The sequence below is a fragment of the Neovison vison genome, chromosome 6 (genome assembly GCF_020171115.1).
Source record: "Neovison vison isolate M4711 chromosome 6, ASM_NN_V1, whole genome shotgun sequence".
Classification (NCBI taxonomy): Eukaryota; Metazoa; Chordata; class Mammalia; order Carnivora; family Mustelidae; genus Neogale; species Neogale vison.
Window position 1 is genome coordinate 203,834,675 of NC_058096.1, and position 23,594 is coordinate 203,858,268.

Genomic DNA, 23,594 nt, shown 5'->3' on the forward strand with positions numbered 1-23,594 from the left:
CCATACTAAGGAGGGAGCCCAACAAAGGGCTCTATTCCAGGGCTCCAGGATCATGACCTGAGACAAAGGTATGCACTTAAGTGACTGAGCCACCCAGGCACCCCAAATCTATCTTATTTCTATATGCATTCAACACCCACTTAGACGAAAAGTATAATTTTAAAAATACTACTTGTAATAGCAACAATAACCATGTTATCTGGCAATAAATCTAGGGAAACGTAGCTAAAACTTTTGTGGTAAAAAGTGTAACAATCTCACTTAAAGAAATCTAAATAACAGAAAGATGTGATGTGTTCCAAGATGAAGACTCATATGTCAATTTTCCCTATGAACTCAATGCATTTCTAATCAAAATCCCAAGGCACAAAATGCATAAACTATAAAGGGAAAGATCAATACATTTTACTATATCAAAAATGAAAACGTCTGCACAAGAAAATATCATAAACAAAGCAAAGATAATAGATAGTCTGGGGGATATGTGCAGGCACAGAACTAGTGAAGGATCAGTATCCACAATACATGAGGAACTCTTAAAAACCAGCAAGAAGATAAAGAATAAGACTAGGTAACTCTTAGAAGAGAAAACTCAAATGATCAAAAGACATTTCACACATATTAGATAAAGTTTTTGCCACAGTCTGACAGTACAAAGTGCTGGAGAGGCTACTAAGTAAGGGCCTACAGACAACTGGTGGAAGTATAAATTGATACTTGAAATAACTGGAAATATCTAGCAAGATTAAAGATACCCAGCCCTATGATTCATAAATTTTGCTCCTAGGAAAATTCTAGAACAGGTATACAAGTAAATTTTGAAACTATGTTGTATCATTGTAAGGATGGGTGGGGGAAAAAAGAGCAATCTAAATACTCATTAATAAGAAAATGCACAGGGGCGCCTGGGTGGCTCAGTGGGTTAAGCCACGGCCTTCGGCTCAGGTCATGATCTCAGGGTCCTGGGATTGAGTCCCGCATCGTGCTCTCTGCTCAGCGGGGAGCCTGCTTCCCTTCCTCTCTCTCCGCCTGCCTCTCTGCCTACTTGTGATCTCTCTCTGTCAAATAAATAAATAAAATCTTAAAAAAAAAAAAATAAGAAAATGCACAAATCAGGGCACTTGGGTGGCTCAGTCAGTTAGGCATCTGCCTTCAGCCCAGGTCATGATCCCCGGGTCCTGGCATTGAGCCCCGCATCAGGCTTCCTGTTCAGTGGGGAGCCTGCTTCTACCTCTCCTGCTTCCCCTGCTTGTGCTCATCCTCTCTCTGTCAAATAATAAAGTCTTTCAAAAAGAAAAAAAAGAAAATGCAAAAATATATTATAGCCCTCTCATCCAAATGAATATTATACAACTTGAAATAAATGAACTAGAACATAACATAAATCCCTATGGATAAACTTCAATGACATAATATTAAGTGAAAAAGTTATAGAAAGATAAATAGAAGGTAATAACCACTTATATAAGGTGTTAAAATATACAAAACAACACTCAATGCTGTAAGGAAACATTCAGTAAAAGAAAGAAAACATGCATGGGAATAACATGTAATTCACAAGAGTGTTACTGCTAGGGTAAGAAAGTAAATGGGACTAAGAAGTTAAATATCTTCACTCTGGTTTGTTTTTTTAAGTATGAATATCTGAAGCAGGATTATGATATATTGAGATATGTTAAAGCTGGAGGGTCATAAGCATTTTTGTTATACTATTCTGAATACTCTTCTGTATGTTTGAAATAAACAAAATAAACAATAACCAACAACCACCCAAAATAATAAATAAAAGTTCTGACAAGCAGCAACCACTAAAAGTCACTTTTCTGGCATTAAAAATTAGTTAAAAAAAAAAAAAATCATTTCCAGGGACGCCTGGCTGGCTCAGTCAGTTGAGCATCTGACTCTTAGTTTTGGCTCAAGTCATGATCTCAGAGCCGTGGGATCAAGCTCCATGCTCAGCATAGAGTCTGCTTCTAACTCTCCCTCTGTTCCTCCCCTCTCCCCTGTTCTTTCTCTCTAAAATAAACAATAAAAATAAAATCTTTAAAAAAAAAATCAGTTCCAGCTCTTATAAAAGGGAGGTTCATCACATCATTCCAGCTGGTGACCCAACCCTAAATCACCTTTATTAATTACTGAGGACACATGCTTGTGGCAATGATCTGCTGAGCTTCCACAGGCATGTTATGTTGCAGAAACTGTATCACTTATTAAAATTCTCACATTAAATCTAACTGGATTAATATGTAATGATTTTTTTAAGTAAAAAAATCAACATTTGATGGACATAAACACACTGAAGGAAGAACATACTTGCCAATTAAACAGTACAGCAGGCCCGGGGCATCTGGGTGGCTCAGTGGGTTAAAACAGCACAGGAGGGGGCACCTGGGTGGCTCAGTGGGTCATGACTCAGGTCATGATCCCAGAGTCCTGGGATCAATCCTACCCTCCCTCTCTGCCTGTCTCTCTGCCTACTTGTGATCTGTCAAATAAATAAATAAAATCTTTAAAAAAAAAAAAAAAAAACAGCACAGCAGGCCCTGCTCTGCCTGTGCTGGATGGTGTCAGGTTTGGCGGGGGCGGGGGGGAGGGGGACACACTACTCTTGGGGAAGGACAGTCACCTGCCAAGATACTACCTCAAAACCTCCTCTCCTTAAAAAGAAGACAACTGGTGCCCTGGGGGTACTGGTGTTAAGCAACTCTACAGAAAAAAGGCCTTAATCTCAATTAGTAAAGAATCAGAAGGACGGAGGAATTCAGTACTTATACATGTTCCTGAAGCTCAATCCTGGCAATTTTCGTTGTCTTCCCAGAGCATCTGAGACTGACAATTAGACCAAGTAGCATACAAGGAGTGAAAAGGCCACCCTGTTCTCACCTCTAGACACTGCCTCAGGGGTTCCATACCTTACACTACCATCAACAAAATGGGAAGAAATAAAGCTTCTCTCATTTGGATTTGTACAAAGGCATCAAACACATGATCCTCAAATGAAAAATGGTTTCTTAACAGCATCCTATTATAAATGTATAAATAACAGGCACTACAGGCTTCTGCAAAGCTGTAACTGCCCCATTTTAACTCTCTTTCCCCTATTATAGTATCACATCTGGACTAATTTCTTCAATAGGCTGTCTCTGGTTTAGACAAGAAGCCAATATCCATGCTGTACTAATAAGCATGGATATTAATTGCCCACTTTAGAGGGTTAAAGGAAAGGAAGACACTGTGTTTATTTATTTGTAAGAGTTTATTTATTTATTTGAGAGGGAGAGAGACAGAGCCCACACATGTGTGCGCACAAGGGGGTGGTGGGGAGAATTTCTGCTGAGCAGGGGGCCAGATGCAGGACTCCATCCCAGGACACAGGGATCATAACCCTAAGCTGAACAGACGCTTAACCAACTGAGCCACCCAAGTGCCCCTTTATTTATTTTTATTTTAAGTAGGCTCCATGCCCGATGTGAGGCCTGAACTCAAGACCCTGAGATCAAAAAACAAAATGCTCATGCTCGGGGCGCCTGGGTGGCTCAGTGGGTTAGGCCGCTGCCTTCCGCTCAGGTCATGATCTCGGGGTCCTGGGATCGAGTCCCGCACCGGGCTCTCTGCTCGGCAGGGAGCCTGCTTCCTCCTCTCTCTCTCTGCCTGCCTCTCTGCCTACTTGTAATCTCTCTCTGTCAAATAAATAATGAATAAAATCTTTAAAAAAAAAAAAAAATGCTCATGCTCTACCGACTGAGCCAGCCAGGGACCCAGGAAAGGAAAACTCCAAGAGCACCTCTTATACCGCATATAGGCCATTTCTAACTCCTTGCTCTGTTTACATTTAGTTAGGCATCCTAGATAACAAATCTCTTATCTTCAGTAACATCTATGGAGGACTCCAAGTCTACTGTAATCTGCTAACCGTGGCCCACAGTAGGCATTTGTTTTCCTGCACAAGGCAGAGACAAATTCCTTCATTGCTTTGGAAAAGATACCCCTGGCCTGTAGATTTTCTGAGTCCTTACCAAGGCCTGGCAGCAGCTTCAAACACTTCAAAAGACCTCTCTATACAATGCATTAACACCAGAATAAAGACTCTAGAGCCAGCTGACTCAAAATCCTGAAAGACACATCAATAGATGAATCAATTATTTAATTTTGCTTTCCAAAAGATGTCTCCTCTAGGCTGCCTCTAAACTTGACAAGAAGTACAGTGATCCTCCCCTTATCTGCACATGGTCTTCCTTCTGACATATCATCAGGTCAGTAGTAGCCTAACAATACGTCACAATGCCTACATCATTCACCTCACTGCATCTCATCACATGGGCATTTTATCATCTCACATCATCACACAATACAGTAAGACATTTTGAGAGAAAGAGACCACATTCACATAATTTTTATTACAGTATACTGTTATAATTGTTCTATCATTTTTATTGTTAATCTCTTACTGTGCCTGATTTATAAAATTAAACTTCATCGTACATATGTATGTGTAAGAAAAACACAGTACATACAGGGTTTGGTACTATCTGCAGCTTCAGGCATCCACTGGGGCTCTTGGAACATACACCCCACAGGTAAAGAGGGGCTACTGTAATTAATTTTTAAGGAAGATTTGAAAATAAGCACAGCATATTTAGGGTACTGAGAGGAACATGAGAGAAAGGAAAGGGATTATGATCTGTAGAGGACAAGCCGATACTCTACCACCTAGCAACTAAACCTTCCACACCTGAGCCTTTTCCAGTGCCAGGGAAAGTCAATACTTTCATTATCTGCAGACTTAATCAGTTAAAACTCACCAAATGTACTACCACATGCTTATACACAGAAAGGAGTTAAAAAGGAATAACCCCTTCTCAGCAAAATGATCAAGTGAATACAACACTACTACTACATTCTAACTGCTGACCCCTGTGGTTTTTTTTTTTTTTAAAGATTTTATTTATTTATTTGACAGAGAGAAATCACAAGTAGATGGAGAGGCAGGCAGAGAGAGAGAGAGAGGGAAGCAGGCTCCCCGCCGAGCAGAGAGCCCGACGCGGGACTCGATCCCAGGACCCTGAGATCATGACCTGAGCCGAAGGCAGCGGCTTAACCCACTGAGCCACCCCTGTGGTTTTTTTTTTTTTTTTTTTACCCCTGTGGTTTTTGATAAACAAACGAGCCAGGGCGGGGTGGTGCGGTGAAGACCGTGACTTTATAAGCCAAGAGGTTTTTTGGGGTTTTTTGTTGTTGTTTTTTTTTTCACAAAAATGCACATTCTCTGGGGGTGCCTGGGTGGCTTAGTAGGTTAAACATCTGACCCCTGATTTTGGTTCAGGTCATGATCTTGGGGTCACGAGGTCAAGACACGCCCCACAGGCTCTGCACTCTTGTCCTTCCCTCTCCCTCTGCTCCTCCCACATATGCATGCGCACGCACGCACACACGTTCCCTCGCTCTAAAATAAAATCTTTTTTAAAATAAGAATAGAATAAAATAAAATGCACATTTTCTGGACCCTGACATAAAGAAGCTCTGAGATCTTGGATCAGGCTGTTCTATAAAGCTTCGGAGAACGAACAGAAGTCATGACTGAGAACCAGTACTTGGAAAGCTCAAACACCCTAAGAAACCAAAGCCATTACTTAAGGATACAGCCTCCTGGGGTACTAGTCAACAAAGAATACTGTGTAGCAGTAGAGGTCCACTAAGCTCAGTTCAAAACATGGCCTGAAAAGAAAATGTGCTGGAAGAAATGTGAAGATGGAGTAAAAGACAGGAAACAGGACCAGTTAAAAAGGAAAGGCCAGACTTGAGAGCCATTCAGGAGGTAAAATGAACCGCTAACGAGGTACTGTTCTTCAAGTCTCAATGAAAGAGTAAAAGACACCGGAGGCTTCTCTTCTAGGTTTCCCTAACCAGTGCCTAGGGTGCTACTGTCACCTCCTCCTTAGACACCAGCCCAGGCTAGAGACCCAGATGTCATGTATATCCCAGCTTTTATTATCAGCAATGTTGAAGAGGCAGTAGGTATATCACAGGGCAGTGTCAAGAGACCCAGGTTAAAGGTACCAGTTAACTGAAACAAATTATTTACCTTCTCCTCATCTGGGGTAACCACATCTACACATCAGGTGCAATAAGGGTTCATACAGCATATGACCCAGCAACACAGTAAGTACCTAATAACCTAGCACAATGCAAACAAATCCTACATAGATGTGAAACTTATTTTACAGTGTCTCTCATGAAAACACAAGTCTTACTGCAGCTCCAGCCCATCTGAAAACCCCAGGAGGTGAGGCTGTCCAATATACAGCAGTATGTTGGTTCTCATATAGACAACCATGTTCCACTTAGGGAACTGTTTTTCCTTCTGGTAAGTGTATAACATCTTCCACCACAGTATGTGCTATCTGGTTTCTAAACAAATAAAACTGCAGTTGGAGAGCTCATCTCTTCAGATAGCAGCTGGGATACTGTACAGTTTTACCCAAAATTTAAGGAAAAAATTGGCCCCAAACCCAGAAAATAGGCATTTCATCCAGACAAAACTGGATAAACCAAGTCTACAAACAATGACTGAATAAAACAGTAGGGGAAAGAAGAACACACAGACAGTGAGAATAACGCACACCAAATGTCCCACTCACAGAAGAAGGCAACCAAATGGGCTCTGGAATGTATCAGTTCAGATCTGCAGCCATCAGGTGAGGCAAAAGTTGCCAAGTGTAAGACACCAAAGTTACTAAATGAAAAATATCCAGGACAGAGATATTCTCCCTTTAAGCTAGAAATAAGATTTATGTAAGCAGTAAGAACCAAATGTTCTACCTACATGAAGATTCAAGATTCCTCATGAGAAGATAAATAGCTTGAGAGCCATAACCTAGGAAAGGAAGAATATCAGTGGATACAAAATTTTAAAATGTTAAATGTGAAAGAATAACAGTTTCCACTTCAATAGGCTGTTTTATTGGTGCTACTACTGTTTCACAGATTTGATTTCTCGTAAGTAATGCACTGATTTTATACCTCACAAAGGCACTCTTTGCCACTTTCACTTATGGAATAACAGTATGGGAAGTGAGTCTTCAAGGGAGAAAAATGAGCCCAAATGCCCTTGACGTGGAATTGTTCTTTAAGATGCTGTCTTAGCACATGATTTTGATTTAATTTTAATTTAAGAAAAAAATCAAGTCTTCCTCTAAGCATCTAAAATGTTTCAAAAAACATTTAATCTGAAATATCCACTCTGGTGTCAATAGATGAAAAACAAGCCTAGCAGGGGCCATCTGACTGATGAGACCAGGTCACAGGTCTCTCTAATGGAGGAATTTGGGCTAAGAGCACTGGTTGGGTCAATCGGGTAAATTCCAACTTGCCCTAACCAGAGCTCAAAGACAGACCTGGTAAGGTTCATGAGCAAATAAATCTACCAATATATGAAACAGATGGTTCTGTCAAAGAAGCTTCTAACCTTTAGGGGGAAGAGTCTCTCTGAGAACATACAGAGCAAATTTCAGGGAAAGAATTTCAAGACCATTTTTACAATAAATTTTGTCTAAAAAAAAAAAAAAACCTTATTAATATTTAAACCCCCATTTAAAAAAATAACACTCATGCAAGTATTTATATAACACAGGAAACACACAGATATACACATGAAGGAAATGCACCAAAAGGTTAACCATTTTTATCTCTGGGTGGTAGTTTTACCAAAAAAGTTTTCTTTTTTATTCTTTTGTTTTATAATAGATATGACTTTATAACTGTAAAATCAGCATTTCATCTTTATACGTGTATTCTTTCTCCGTAAAGCCAAGCAATCAGCAAACAGATCCTCCCTGGCCTCATCTCCATTCTTTGTAGCACCATATTCTTCAGGCTGTTGATTGCCCCTATTCATATCCACATCCAGTGACCGACCACGCTCTCATATTGCCTCCAAAAATTCTCTGGGTACCTACTGTAAGTGCCTTATCTTAGCTAAGGCTCCCATGAAAGCCTAAAGCGAAAGATCATCAATAAAGTCACCCTTGAAAAGGCTTTGCAACTGCCCACGTAAATACACTATAGTTTCATGTATATATTACTGTAGACATATACACTGAAACAAATCCAAAAGGTTGTGGTATTCAGAAATTAAACCCTCATATGTTTTGCTGCTTGGACCAGTCCAGTAATTTTATAAAGATTCCAGCTTGCAGGACTTCCCTATTCATCCTCTTGCTTATCATTTCCAACACATCTTTTTACATAAACAAGTCTCTATGGCTCCCCATTACTATTATTCTCCTTCTTCTTTTCTTTCCTTCTCCTTCTCTTTTGGTAGAATACTTAACTCATCACCACACCACCTAAAAAATTTCTCTTCTGCCAATGGTCAAAAATTCTTGAAATGTACAGATTTTGTCATATTAACTATAATGACACTACCTGCATACTGCCTGTGGGTACTCATTCCCTCAGTAAAATGGTGAGAAGAAATTACCTCACTATTTAAGTCATTATTTCTTGCTCTTTTTTTTTTTCCTTTTGCAAAGAATAGTTCAATTTAAGGTAAAATGTTAGATGTAATTCCATTACATAATTAGAATACTTTTTTACTGGGAGTGCAAAAAAGGATTCAGTGTTGGTGGGCCTACTGTCAATCTAGTTAAGGACAGTGTTGAGATTATATTTATTAAGAGCTAATGAATAATAGAGACCCCAAATGCACCAAAGTTCAGAAAAGGAAGCAACAACATCTGAGGTTTAAATGCTGTTGGAAGGCTTTCTGGAGGAGGCAGACCTTGAAACAACCCTGAAGCACAGCAGAATTAGACAAGTGAGGAGGGAAGGAAAGGACATTCTCTGCACAGGAATCACAGCTTGGATCTGAGTAATGCTGAAACGGCAGAAAGTGTCAGGTTTTCTGGAAAGGAAGATAAAAGCAAACCATCACTGAATACTGATTAAACATGTACTACTGACCAGTACTGGTAGGCACTGAAGACACACAGAGGGAATCCTCATCACAGAGTGAGGACTAGAACCCTCCAGGATCATCCCATCAACTGGCATAGATATGTAAGCATACACTGAGCAATCTGGCAAGTACAACATACAACTAAGGTTCAACTGATGAACAGATTAACATATCCATAGAATGAAATATTTTTCAGCAATAAAAGAGAATAAAGTAGTGACACACGCTACGACATGGATTAACCTTGAAAACATCACGCTAAGTTAAACAAGCCAGTCACATACGGCCACACACTGTCTGATTCCATTTATCTGATATTCCCAGAAGAGGCAAATCCATAGGAACAAAAAGTAGATTAGTGGTTACTGGGAGATAGGGGAAAGGGAGAACAGAGAATGGTAATTTAATATATACGGGTTTCTGGTGCCTGGATGGCTCAGTCATTAAGCGGCTGCCTTCAGTTCGGATCATAATCTCAGGGTCCTGGGATCAAGCCCTGAATCGGGCTCCCACTCAGCGAGGAGCCTGCTTCTCCCTCTCCCACACCCTCTTGTTTGTGTTCCCTATCTCGCTGTGTCTCCCTGTGTCAAATAAATAAATATTTAAACAAACAAACAAATAAATAAATAAGGGTTTCTGGGGTGCCTGGGTGGCTCAGTGGGTTAAAGCCTCTGCCTTTGATCAGGTCATGAACCCAGGGTCCTGGGATCAAGCCTCGCATCGGGCTCTCTGCCCAGCAGGGAGCCTGCCTCCCCCCCACCTCTCTGCCTGCCTCTCTGCCTACTTGTGATCTCTCTTTACTTACTTACTTACTTACTTACTTACTAAATAAATAAATAAATAAATAAATGTATGTTTCTTTTTCATAGCAATGAAATGCCCTGGAATTAGATAGTGCTAATGGTTGTATAACCTTGTAAATGTACTAAAAGCCTCAGAATTAAAGACTTAAAAATGGTGAAATTGTGGCGCCTGGGTGGGTTAAAGCCTCTGCCTTCGGCTCAGGTCATGATCTCATGGTCCTGGGATCGAGCCCCACATTGCACTCTCTGCTCAATGGGGAGCCTGCTTCCTCCTCTCTCTCTGCCTGCCTCTCTGCCTACTTGTGATCTCTGTCAAATAAATAAATAAATCTTTTTAAAAAAATAGTAGGGGAGCCTGGGTGGCTCAGTGGGTTAAAGCCTCTGCCTTCAGCTCAGGTCATGATCTCAGGGTCCTGGGATCAAGACCCGAGTTGGGCTCTCTGCTCAGTGGGGAGCTGCTTCCCTTCCTCTCTCTCTGCCTGCCTCTCTGCCAACTTGTGATCTCCATCAAATAAATAAATAAATAAAATCTTTTTTTTAAAAATGGTGAAATTTATGATAGGTGAATTAAAAACGAAGTGGGGGGGTACACCTGGATGGGTCAGTCAGTTAAACATCTGCCCCTTGGTTTCTTTCAGCTCAGGTCATGACCTCAGGGTCGTAAGATCGAGCACCTCATCAGGCTTTGCACTGGATATGGAGCTTGCTTAAGATTCTCTCTCTTCCTCTTTCCTTGTGCTCTTTCCCCCCACACTGTGCACACATATTCTATCCCTCTTTCTCAAAAAAAAAAAAAAAAAGGGAAGGAGAAGGAAGGAAGGAAGGACAGACTGACAAACTAAGCCTCTATAGGACAGAGAAAGAAATAATTTTACCTGGAAAGACTGGGCAAGGCTTTCCAGAGCAGGCAACAGATCTGAATGTTAAAGGACAGAGTCTGGGCAGCCCAGGTAGTTAAGTGCCTGCCTTTGGCTTGGGTCATGATCCCAGGGCCCTGGGATTAACTCCCTCGTCAGGGTCCTTGCTCAATGGGATCTGCTTCTCCCTCTGCCTCCACTCCCCCTGCTTGTGCACAGGTTGGGAGTAAAGAAAGAGACTGAAAGAGATGAGAAGTAGATGGGCCAGATCCTGACCCAACAGTGTCCTGAAGACCTTGCTAAGGAGTCTGAACTTTGTCCTATACAAGGATTGGCAAATATGTGGCACTTGGCAACACTTTCCTGTCTCTATTTCTGGCAGACATAACTATTATACTGTTGAGTGCTTCTCTGCTGAGCTCAGAAGTGGACTCAATAGCTAACTCCATGCAGTCCTCCCCATAGTCTATATGCCCCTAAAGAGAGCCACTGAAGGGTAAGTGGCATCAACTAAATTCCCAAAAAGAGCACTGTGGGGGCGCCTGGACAGACGGTTCAATCAGTTAGGTGTCCAACTCCTGATTTCATATCAGGTCATGATGTCAGGGTTGTGAGATCAAGCCCCAAGTCAGGCTACCCGTAGAGCCTACTTAAGATTCATTCTCTCTCGGGGCGCCTGGGTGGCTCAGTGGGTTAAGCCGCTGCCTTCGGCTCGGGTCAGGATCTCAGGGTCCTGGGATCGAGTCCCGCACCGGGTTCTCTGCTCAGCGGGGAGCCTGCTTCCTCCTCTCTCTCTCTGCCTGCCTCTCTGCCTACTCGTAATCTCTGTCAAATAAATAAATAAAATCTTTAAAAAAAAAAAAAAAAGATTCATTCTCTCTCTCTCTCTCTCTTTGCCACTAGCCCCCCTCCCCATGCTTGCACACACCTGCTCTGTCTCCCGAATAAAATAAATAAGTAAAAATACAAATAAAGGGGCGCCTGGGTGGCTCAGTGGTTTAAAGCCTCTGCCTTCGGCTCAGGTCATGATCCCCAGGGTCCTGGGATCGAGCCCCATATCGGGCTCTCTGCTCAGTGGGGAGCCTGCTTCCCTCCTCTCTCTCTGCCTGCCTCTCTGCCTACTTGCGATCTCTGTCTGTAAATAAATAAATAAAATCTTTTTAAAAAATAAATAAATAAAAAGAACACTCTGGTGGCTGCGTGGAGGCAAGGAGATTAGGCAGGAAGCTGCTATAACGCTGGGCAAAAGGTGGGGAGACTCTGAACCACAGAAGGGACAATGAGAAAGGAGAAAAGCAGAAACATTAGAGACTGAGAAGACAAAACCGGTAAGGCTTCAGTAGCCAACAGGAGCCCCAAAAAGAGAGCCTTGGTCATCCTATCTCCCCAGCAGCCAACACAGTCCTTGGTACATAGGAAGGGCTCCATAAATATTAACGAAATTGTTAAATGTTTTATTGACATTCTCTCATTATATCGTAACAATAATACCATGTGTTAAGTAATGTTATCCCCATTCCACAAAGAGGAAATCTAAGGTTTAGAGACATTAAGTGACCTATCCCAATTATACCCAGCTAGAAGAGTAGTAGAATTTGATTTCAACTTAGACTTCTAACTCCAAACTCTTATCCGTGGCCCAGGTTTCCAGCTTAAACAATGGTGTAGGTAAGTGTTGTTAAATAGTAAAATGCCAGAAGCAGATGGAAAATGAATTGGGATTAGAGAATACAGACTTAGGTGTTCCTGCCAAACTTAGGTAACTGAAGCCCCAAATATGCAAGAGCCTCAGGGAATATGTGTAGAGGGGGAAGGGTAGCCAAGAAAAAGCCAAACCACAAGGGAGTAAAGAATAGTGGACGGCAGAGAAGAACAAGCCAGGGGAGTATGTTATTCAGGAAAAACATTAGCAAGACGGGCTTAATCAAGAGTCAAATGCTACAGAAATGTCACTTATGGAGGGGTCACTCGAACCAAAAAGACATTTAGGGAAGGAATTCTAAAAGGAGTTGAAGGCTGCCTGGTGTTTCCATTTTAAACCTGGTGTTTCTCAGGGCATCAGAATCTGAAGAACTTATTAAAAATACACAGTTTCCCAGTTCCCACCAATAGTGATCTTGTCTAAGTGACTCAGTCTGGTTAAGTCTCCATTTTGTCATCTCTAAACTGCAAGTAATAGCACTTATCTCATAGTTTTACTCTGAAGACTTTACACGCTTTGAAGAAGTCCCACAGCTGAAACTGGCTTTTAGAAATCCCAGCTTCAGGAACCACAGAAGGATTCTTAAGTGGAGAAAGATGGGCAAAAGGGAGTCCTTCCAGAACTGCAAAGATGAGAGAATGGAGGAAGGAAAAGCAGCTGTCACAATCCAGGACTAGACCTGAAGGGCTTGGGTTAAGGGAAAAGCAAAGAAACCAGAAAGAATGGAGCAGAGGTAAGGCATTACCAAGGAAAACTCAACAGAATTTTCTGCACAGGAAGGAAAGGGAGGAATTAAATTGGACTCTGAGGATTAAAGTCTGGATGACTGGGGCGCCTGGGTGGCTCAGCGGGTTAAAGCCCCTGCCTTCGGCTCACGTAATGATCTCAGGGTCCTGAGCGGAGAGCTTGCTTTCCCCTCTCTCTGCCTGCCTCTCTGCCTACTTGCAATCTCTCTCTGTCAAATAAATAAAATCTTTAAAAAAAAAAAAAAAGTCTGGATGACTGCAAGAGCAATGGCATCCCTTTACCAAAATCAGGAAGAACAGGAGAACTGGTTTAGAAAGGAAAAATAAAGGAATTCATGCAAGGTATTTGATAAGGGAAGTGAAAAATAAACATCAAAGAGCTAACTGGCAATAAATGTGTTTTGGAGAGGAAAGCAGTAAATCAATTAAGAATATGGGCTCTCGAAAAAATAAAATACAAAATATAGACTCTGAGATGAGATGGCCTAGGTCACAGTCCCAGCATTGCCATTTTGTATCTAAAATGACACTAAAGGGGCGCCTGGGTGGCTCAGTGGGTTAAGCCGCTGCCTTCGGCTCAGGTTATGATCTCGGGGTCCTGGGATCGAGTCCCGCATCGGGCTCTCTGCTCAGTGGGAAGCCTGCTTCCTCCTCTCTCTCTGTCTGCCTCTCTGCCTACTTGTGATCTCTCTCTGTCAAATAAATAAATAAAATCTTTAAAAAAAAATAAAATAAAATAAAATGACACTAAAGAAGTTACTTAATTTCTCTAAACCTAGGTTTCATTTATAAAATGAGAATTAAAGGGGCGCCTGGGTGGCTCAGTGGGTTAAGCCACTGCCTTCGGCTCAGGTCATGATCTCAGGGTCCTGGGATCGAGTCCCACATCGGGCTCTCTGCTCAGCAGGGAGCCTGCTTCCTCCTCTCTCTCTCTGCCTGCCTCTCTGCCTGCTTGTGATCTCCGTCTGTCAAATAAGTAAATAAAATCTTTAAAAAAAAAATGAGAATTAAAAAGTGCATATTTCATATGAGATTTTTAAAATTAAGCGAAAAAAAAATTAATGCATTCCTTTGTATCTAATAAGTTAACTTTCAATAATTGTTGATTACCTTTAGCTACTCCATAATGACAGCAATGTTACTGGAGATGTTTTGAAGAAACTAAGTCATATTATCCAAGAGAAAAATCTCGCAACTCTGAGAGAGGACAGGAAAGCAGAGGATTCTTCGAATTGGAATCAAGGAATTAGTACCTAAATTAGTACCACTGGTACCATTTCACAGGCTGGGCCTTCTTCACTAATTACCACATCCTTTAACAACCAGGTTTAAAAACATTTCTGGGGGCACCTGGGTGACTCAGTGGGTTAAGCCTCTGCCTTTGGCTCAGGTCATCATCTCAGGGTCCTGGGATCAAGCCCCACATCAGGCTCTCTGCTCAGCAGGGACTCTGCTTCCCCCTCTCTCTCTGCCTACTTGTGATCTCTCTGTCAAATAAATAAATAAAATCTTTTTAAAAAAAAACTCTGGGGGCACCTGGGTGGCTCAGTGGGTTAAGCCGCTGCCTTCGGCTCAGGTCATAATCTCACGTCCGGGGATCGAGTCCCGCATCGGGATCTCTGCTCAGCAGGGAGCCTGCTTCCTCCTCTCTCTCTCTCTGCCTGCCTTTCTGCCTACTTGTGATCTCTCTCTGTCAAATAAATAAATAAAATCTTAAAAAAAAAATTCTGTAAATGTTCTTACCTTGAAGCAAAGTCCACTTTAATTCACTTATTCAATCAGTATTTATTGCAAAACTATCAGGACAACGAATTGTGCTAGATAGCACATGATGCAAAATTACACACAATGTAAATGTGGTACCTGTACTAAAGGGGATTACAAACTAGAAGGTGAAAAATAATAATAAACTAAAACTTGTGCAAATATATGAAACCAGGCACATGGTGAAATGTCACTGATATACTGCCAGTCATGAGAGTCAGAAGAGGGAGGACTCACTTCCAATGGGGATGAATCTGTCATCTGAACTAAGCCCACAAAGATGGTCATAATTTCAATGGCCATAACACAGGTTCAGAGGAAACATGAATATAACTAAAGGACACAATGTGAATACAGATGTAAAGCTGAAAGCAGCCACCGGTGTGTTCCAGGAAAAGCCAGGAATCAAAATCACCTAAAGATCTAGCCATGAGGTAACCAGTCCTATGTTAAGGACAAATAAGAGGGAAAAGCCACAGGGTAAAGCCTGGATTTCCCCGGAGTGGGCAGGTAGGGGAAGCCAGAAACTTGTTTGGGGAGCAGAATGGTGGCTATGGTTCCACCTATGCTGAGGACATTTCTAAAATCACCTTTTCCTAGCTGATAGACCTTTAAAGCTGGCTAGAACTTCATTTCGGACTCTTAATTCAGCCCTTCCATCCTTTTGACCAAGACCGAGAGAGGTGACTCTGACTGCCCAAGCCATGAAGTTAGTGGCTGAGATGGAGTTGCAGCCCTGGTTTGCAGACTCAATTCAGTGCACTTTATACTCATCCCCTTGGTCAGACAGAGATGTCCAAAAGTCAGGAGGAAATGTAGGTTTGCTGCTTTGCAAAGAAACCACAGGTATAGAACTGAGTCACTTGGACACCCTGAAGCGGTGGAAGTGAAAGAGCTAGGTCTCTGAGGGCCAGGGAAAGAAGAAAACAACAAACCTGGGTTACATCCATATCCAGAGGGACAAAAGGAAGGGTTTTTGTTTTTTGTTTTTTGGTTTTATTTATTTATTTATTTGACAGACAGAGATCACAAGCAGGCAGACAGGCAGGCAGAGAGAGGGAGAGGAGGAAGCAGGCTCCCTGCAGAGCAGAGAGCCCGATGCGGGACTCGATCCCAGGACCCTGAGATCATGACCCGAGCCGAAGGCAGTGGCTTAACCCACTGAGCCACCCGGGCGCCCCAAAAGGAAGGGTTTTTACAAAAGCACATCTGAGAACTAGGCAGAGCATCAAGACAATGTAGAATCCTAGAAGCCAAGGTCAGTGTTTCCTCTTCAGCTAAAATATACATGCTCAAAAAATAATCTGCTGAATCAATGAATGGATAAATAAAGACAGGGTGAGATGAAAAACGTTTGTGCCCCACATAGGTAAAGCACTGTGCTAAGCACTTAATGTGGGAGTATGAGATAATCTCAATCTCACAACAATCCTATGAGATGGAATTATCATAATTATTCTCACTACCATTCAAGAGAAAAAAACAAGCTCACAAACCACCCAACTTAAACAGCAGGTATCATAGAGCCAGGATTAAAAATCAAATCCTGGGGGCAATCAAATCAAATCCTGGCTCAGTGGGTTAAGCCGCTGCCTTCGGCTCAGGTCATGATCTCAGGGTCCTGGGATCGAGTTCCGCATCTGGCTCTCTGCTCGGCAGGGAGCCTGCTTCCTCCTCTCTCTCTCTCTCTCTCTGCCTGCCTCTCTGCCTACTTGTGATCTCTCTCTCTTTCGGATAAATAAATAAAAAATCTTTAAAAAAAAAAAAATCAAATCCTGGGAAGAAAAAAAGGAAGGACTGAGAGGAGGAAGGAAGGGAGGAAGGAAGGAAGGAAGGAAAAAAAAATCAAGTCCTGTGGCGCCTGGGTGGCTCAGTGTATTAAAGCCTCTGCCTTCGGCAAAGGTCATGATCCCAGGGTCCTGGGATAGAGCCCCGCATTGGGCTCTCTGCTCAGTGGGTAGCCTGCTTCCTCCTTTCTCTGCCTACTTGTGATCTGTCTGTCAAATAATAAAATCTTTAAAGTTTTGTTTTTTTTGTTTTTTATTTTAAAATTTTATTTGACAGAGAGAGATCACAAGTAGGCAGAGAGGCAGGGAGAGAGAGAGAGGAGGTTAAGCCTCTGCCTTCAGCTCAGGTTATCATCTCAGGGTCCTGGGATCGAGCCCCACATCAGGCTCTCTGCTCAGCAGGGAGCCTGCTACCCGCCTCTCTCTCTGCCTGCCTCTCTGCCTACTTGTGATCTTTCTCTCTGTCAAATAAATAAATAAAATCTAAAAAAAAAATAAATAAATAAAAATAAAATAAAATAAATCAAGTCCTCACTATTCAGGACATGTTGTTCATTTTTATTAAGGTAGAAAATGGCACGAAATGATGTTTAAAAAATACAATGTTCTTGGGGCACCTGGGTGGCCCAGGTCATGATCTCAGGGTCCTGGGATCGAGTCCCGCATCGGGCTCTCTGCTCAGTGGGGAGTCTGCATCTTCCTCTCACTCTGTCCCTCCCCCCTGCTCCTATGTGCATGCTCTCTTTCTGGCAAATAAATAAATAAAATCTTTAAAGAAAAAATAGAATGTTCTTATCAGTAAGAGATATACACTCAGTGACAACGTCTGAGATTTAGCTTTGAAATATGCCTAGCTTTGAAATATGTCAACAACAACCAAAAAGTGGGGAGGACAACTGAAGGAAAAAATTGGGGGGAATGTTGATAATTGTCAAAATTGTCAAAATGGGTACACGGGGTTCATATACTGTATTCCCTGTTGTTGTCTATGTTTGAAATTTTCCATAATAAAAAGTCCATTCATGCGTGGCTTCCCTCCCCTGGGGAGTGGGGAGTTGGTCAAAACAAGGGAGAACAGACATCAAGAAAAAAAAAAAAACTGTTGTCCTGGCAATAAGGAATTCACCTCAGAAATAGTGTCCAGGAGAAATGTAAGACCAGCAGCCAGACCACAAAGCATTGAGAGACATAGATAAAACAGGTGGTAAGGAAATGGCAGTAAAATTGCATTTTAGATAAGAAACAGAGATAGGAAGGAGAAGGCTAGGGTGGCATGAGAGACCCAGAGCTAAGTTACTATGGTTCTACCTTACATGTAGATAAAAATCAAAAGCGGAGAGGAGGTTAGGAAGAGGCTAGAAAGGAGACACTGATAAATCAACTAATTAATTAATCAACTAATTAATCGATTAATACATACAAAATAAACACATGAAAAGATGTTCTTCCTCCTCAGTAAGAAAATGTTATCCAGGATTTTTTAAAAATGTGTTCAAGGGCGCCTGGGGGGCTCAATGGATTAAGCCTCTGACTTTGGCTCAGGTCATGATCTCAGGGTCCTGGGATCGAGTTCCACTTCAGGCTCTCTGCTTGGCAGGGAGCCTGCTTCCTCCTCTCTCTCTCTCTCTCTCTCTCTCTCTGCCTGCCTCTCTGCCTACTTGTTTTCTCTCTCTCTGTCAAATAAATAAATAAATCTTTTTTAAAAAAAATGTGTTCAAAATTAGCTTCAAACTGGTAAAGATTAAAAATATTTGAGGGGCGCCTGAATGGCTCAGTTGGTTAAGCAACTGCCTTCGGCTCAGGTCATGGTCCCAGAGTCCCGGGATCGAGTCCCGCATCAGGCTCCCAGCTCCATGGGGAGTCTGCTTCTCCCTCTGACCTTCTTACCTCTCATGCTCTCTCTCACTGTCTCTCTCTCAAATAAATAAATAAAATCTTAGATATATATAGATATATATATATATATATATTTATATATTTGTTTGTTTTTTTAAATAATTGGGGCACCTGGGTGGCTCAGTGGATTAAAGCCTCTGCCTTTGGCTCAGGTCATGGTCCCAGGGTCCTGGGAGCCCCACATCTGGCTCTCTGCTCAGCAGGGAGTCTGCTTCCCCCTCTCTCTCTGCCTGCCTCTCAGCCTACTTGTGATCTCTGTCAAGTAAATAAATAAAATCTTTTAGGGGCACCTGGATGGCTCCATGGGTTGAGCCTCTGCCTTCGGCTTGGGTCATGGTCTCGGAGTCCTGGGATTGAGCCCCACATCGGGCTCTCTGCTTGGCGGGGAGCCTGCTTCCCCATCTTCCTCTGCCTGCCTCTCTGTCTACTTGTGATCTCTCTCTCTGTCAAATAAATAAAATCTTAAAAAAAAAATACAAAAATAAAATCTTTTAAAAAGAATTTGATAATGTTCAGTGCTAAAGGAGAACTATAAATATAATATTTTCAGTTATTTGGTATTACCTAGAAAAATTTTAAACATGCATATCCTTTGACACAGAAAATCCACTTGTAGGATTTTATCATAAGTATACAGAAAGATGTATACAATGTATACAAAGAAGTATACAAAGATACATACATACAAGGATGCTTGTAGCAGCAAAGACAGAAACAATGTCTATCACCAGGGGACTAGAAAAATTGATACAAATATACAATATAATACTATGTAACTATTACAATATATGATAGATCTGCTCAGCAGGAGCCTGCTTCTCCCTCTCTCTCTGCCTACCTTTCTGACTACTTGTGTTCTCTGTCAAATATATAAATAACATCTTTAAAAAAAGGAATGCAGGAGACAGAAGGCAGATCTAGGGCCTATGGAAAAACTAAGCCTTGGGGTGCCTGGCCAGCTCAGCTGGTAGAACTAAGACTCTTGATCCCAGGGTTGTGGGTTCGAGCCCCACGCTGGGTACAGAGATTACTTAAAAAAATTTAAAAATTTAAAAAGAAGAAAAAAATTTTTTTAAAAATTAGCCTTGGGAAACATGCAAGCAGTTACTGAAGGAAATGGGACCCTGAGAAGGCAGCACAGGAAGACCATGAGTAGCAGTCAGAGCTCAACTCAAGTGGGGCAGCGGGAACTGTTGTCAACAAGCCATCCAATTTTCCAGATTCCCAGAAACACTGAGCAGCCTAGGGTTAGCAAAAGAACCCAGAGGACAAAGTTTAGGGATGGCAAGAGTACAAGTAAAGGGTTCTCAGACCCAGGAAAGGCAGCACTGAAACTATGGGCCGTGCTAAACTGGCATCCAAGCTCAGTGCAGGTGGGTGAAACAGCGAAACCTGGTGTGGAGGAGACAGTGGAACTAGAAAGCACAATGAGGGCAAAGAGCCTAAGCTCAAGTTAGAATCACACCTAAAAAAATTCTTCCCAAACTTTTTTTTAATCCAATTTCTATACATCATCACATTAGGAGAAAGATGACTGCTAGTGTCAAGTATTGCAAAAACATCACCTGGTTCTGGGTTTTTGTCTTGAGCACTAAGTGATCTATTGCAGAGGGGGGCGGGCTCCCTTTAGGCTCCTCCCCTATCCAGCCCTTTAGAGTTTCTGGGCTACTGTTAACAGAGCACTACCTTCTTCGGGTGTACCTTTTACAGGCCAGAAGCCTGGAATTAGGAGTAACCATCCCCCCAAACTGAAGACCTAATAGCATCCTATGAGGACATAAAAGGGGTCCTAAACTTAGGATCAGAAAACCTGGAATCAAGTCCCAACTTATTCTTATTGGCTTTGTGCACTTCAAAAGCAAGCCACTTCACCTCTGTGTTTTCTTCCTCATCTGTAAAATGGAGCTACCTGCGTCACAGGGTTGTTGGGAGGGTAAAGTAAAGGAAATGTACACGAAAGTGTTTTATGAACTATAGTATGGTACGTGTGCAAGGTATACTTATCATAAAGCAAACATTTTCATTTCTGCCTATATACAACTTTCATTAATGGTGTTATAAAACCATAAGTGGGCACTAGTACTGCCAATATATCTATGTTGGCTGAAATGATCCTTGTTTTTACCGCTTCTAACCTGCATTATGATCAAAATCTCAACATTGCTCACAAACTATCTTCAATTTCACAGTTGCCTGCCATATTTAATGTCTTATACTTTGTCTCAGTTTTCCTTATCTCATATCAGGTTTTTGTTTGTTTGTTTGTTTATTTGACAGACAGAGATCACAAGTAGGCAGAGAGGCAGGCAGAAAGAGAGGAGGAAGCAGGCTCCCTGCTAAGCAGAGCGCCCGATGCTGGGCTCAACCCCAGGACCCTGGGATAGATCCCAGGACCCTGGGATCATGACCTGAGCTGAAGGCAGAGGATTTAACCCACTGAGCCACCCAGGTGCCCCTCTCATATCAGTTTTTATCTTTAATCTAACTACAGTTACTTTTCATGCTTTTCTTTTCTGCAGACTGCTATGTTTGTCAGCTGCAGGAAAGAAGAACAGCATTATGTAGGTTTTAATAAGGTTCCTCACACCTGGTCTTCAGTGGGATTCCTATGTGATCGGATCAATCATGAGAATTAAATCAAAGTAATTTAGATAGTACACTCTCAAGTTATTTTACCATGAAGAACCAAAAGGGTGACTTAATGAATCAGCACGATTCCTAAATTACTGGTTTAGTAACTCAGAACACATAGCTTCCTAACAAAGAATTAATTCATCAGTTTCAGTGTTAGTACAGTATTAGGCTGAGCAAAGAACTAGTACAGATAATTTCGTAGTCACTGAGTTCAAATTCCTGAATAAAGTTTGGGCAAATAATCTTGGATCCTGAAAATGGTGATATTAAGCTCAACTCCTAAGTCCATCAGCCAGTAAGTCACACACCTGGTGTTAAATCCATTACCCACTCCCACTAGTTGTCTGGAGACCTTGTGACCCAAACTGACCTGCCATTCTTCTTCACACATGAGGACAAAGTGCTCACAGTAGTAAATGGCCAAAGGAAGAGCTAGATAATACCAATGAAAAACTTTTATTTCTTCCAAAGCGAACTTTTGCAAGACCTACAGAAAGCAAGTAATAGCCCCCCAGCCTGAAACCATGAACGTATGGAATTAAGCAACACATTTTCAAACAGAATACTGCTTTTAGCAACCTGGAAGTACAAAGGAAGAAACGTTGTTTCAGCCAGGACCAGATGCAGCCATAAAATCAGAACTCTCATCACCACCAACTCCACAAGGAATGATTTCCTGTCATTTCATATCAGAGGTCATTCATTTGTTCATTCAACAAACATTCACTGAGTAGCCACTCTGTGCTAGAGATGGTTAGGTATTAGAATATAAGGATAAGGATAAACAAGACAAGGGTCTGCTCTCAAGTTAGGTCACAACCTAGTGTGGAAAACACACAAATATACCAAAAGTTAAGAGTACAGTGTAGGGACGCCTGGGTGGCTCAGTTGGTTAAGCAGCTGCCTTCGGCTCAGGTCATGATCCCAGGGTCCTGGGATCGAGTCCCACATCCGGCTCCTTGCTCGGCAGGGAGCCTGCTTCTCCCTCTGCCTCTGCCTGCCTCTTTGTCTGCCTGTGCTCGCTCATTTTCTCTCCCTCTGTCTCTGGCAATAAATAAATAAAATCTTAAAAAAAAAAAAAAAAGAGTACAGTGTAATTATGAAAGATGCTGGGACAAATTTCAATGGCCACACAAAAGACAGGCATTCAGCTTAATCTAGAAAGAATTGAAGAGTCCCTTAAGAGATGGTAATGCCTTGGGACGCCTGGGTGGCTCAGTTGGTTGGACGACTGCCTTCGGCTCAGGGCGTGATCCTGGAGTCCCGGGATCGAGTCCCGCATCGGGCTCCCAGCTCCATGGGGAGTCTGCTTCGCTCTCTGACCTTCTCCTCGCTAGTGCTCTCTCTCACTGTCTCTCTCTCTCTCAACTAAATAAATAAAATCTTTAAAAAAAAAAAAAAAAGAGATGGTAGTGCCTTGATTTCTGGTAAATGCAAGCCTAGGAGTCAGAAAAAATCACTAGAATGGAGAGGAAAATTAGCAGGAGGTATAGCCTGAGCATGCTGGGGACCCTCAAGGAGTTCACTATAACTAGAGCCTCAAGTGCCTAAGGAATTGTTGCAGAGGAGGGACTAGAAAGGCAGATACAGAAGAGGCTGGGTCATAAAGGTCCTTGTGAGATGTTGAAATAGAGATATACCAGAATCTAGATGTTCACTGTATTTTAAGGTAAAAGAATATTATTTACTTTTAACTGGAGTTAGAGACCTGCTGGAATGGAGAGGAGATCTGACTAGAGCTGGAAGAGATTTAGGGCCAGTTATTTCTAATCACTTCTATCTGGCTCATATTATTTTTCTCTGGACTTTTTTTCCTCTCATAGGGAAAAAATAAAACTGAACAATTCTGTAACAAAGGCTGTGAACCTTCTGTTCATCAAAAACATTTCTGAACAGAGTGCTATATTCTATCAAAATAGCCCAAATTAGAGAAAGATGACAAATCTCTCCAGCATCTGGAGTCTTCCTAGCAAAAAGACAAAATCAGGTCTCTGATAAGACGAAACCTAGGGAAACATCCTGACCATGCCCTACAAGAACATCATGCTGCCTGGCATACCCTAGCACTCTGTCAATGGGAATACTTACTTACCGTTCTCAAAACAAGGACATGCTGAACAGTTACCTCCTGGCTTCTCCACAGAAACTGCCAGGAAAAAAACCTACCAGTGCCAGAAATGACCTTGGACTTTATAGTGTGGACTCCTGCCCACCAGTACCAGATAAAGACTACCTCGACAATTCTCACCTGTCCAGAGTGCAAGCAGGTGGAGATAGCAGGCTACTTTCTTCACCAAAGAAACTGAGCCCCTCATCTATGCAGAGCACCCAGCTATATTCCTACTACTAATACTACTGAGAGTAGTGCCCCCATTACTACTTCTAACTACAATAACAGCTACTAACATCGATACACTACTACTAACAGCAAGCACTAACCACCCACCCC

The 23,594-nt window shown here is 42.0% G+C and overlaps 1 protein-coding gene across 4 annotated transcripts in view; it reads right to left on the reverse strand.

Annotated features, from left to right (window-relative positions):
• Window positions 1-23,594, reverse strand: part of RAD54L2 (RAD54 like 2) — a 110,544-nt gene that overhangs the window by 83,449 nt on the left and 3,501 nt on the right. The gene's annotated exons all lie outside the window — the stretch shown is intronic.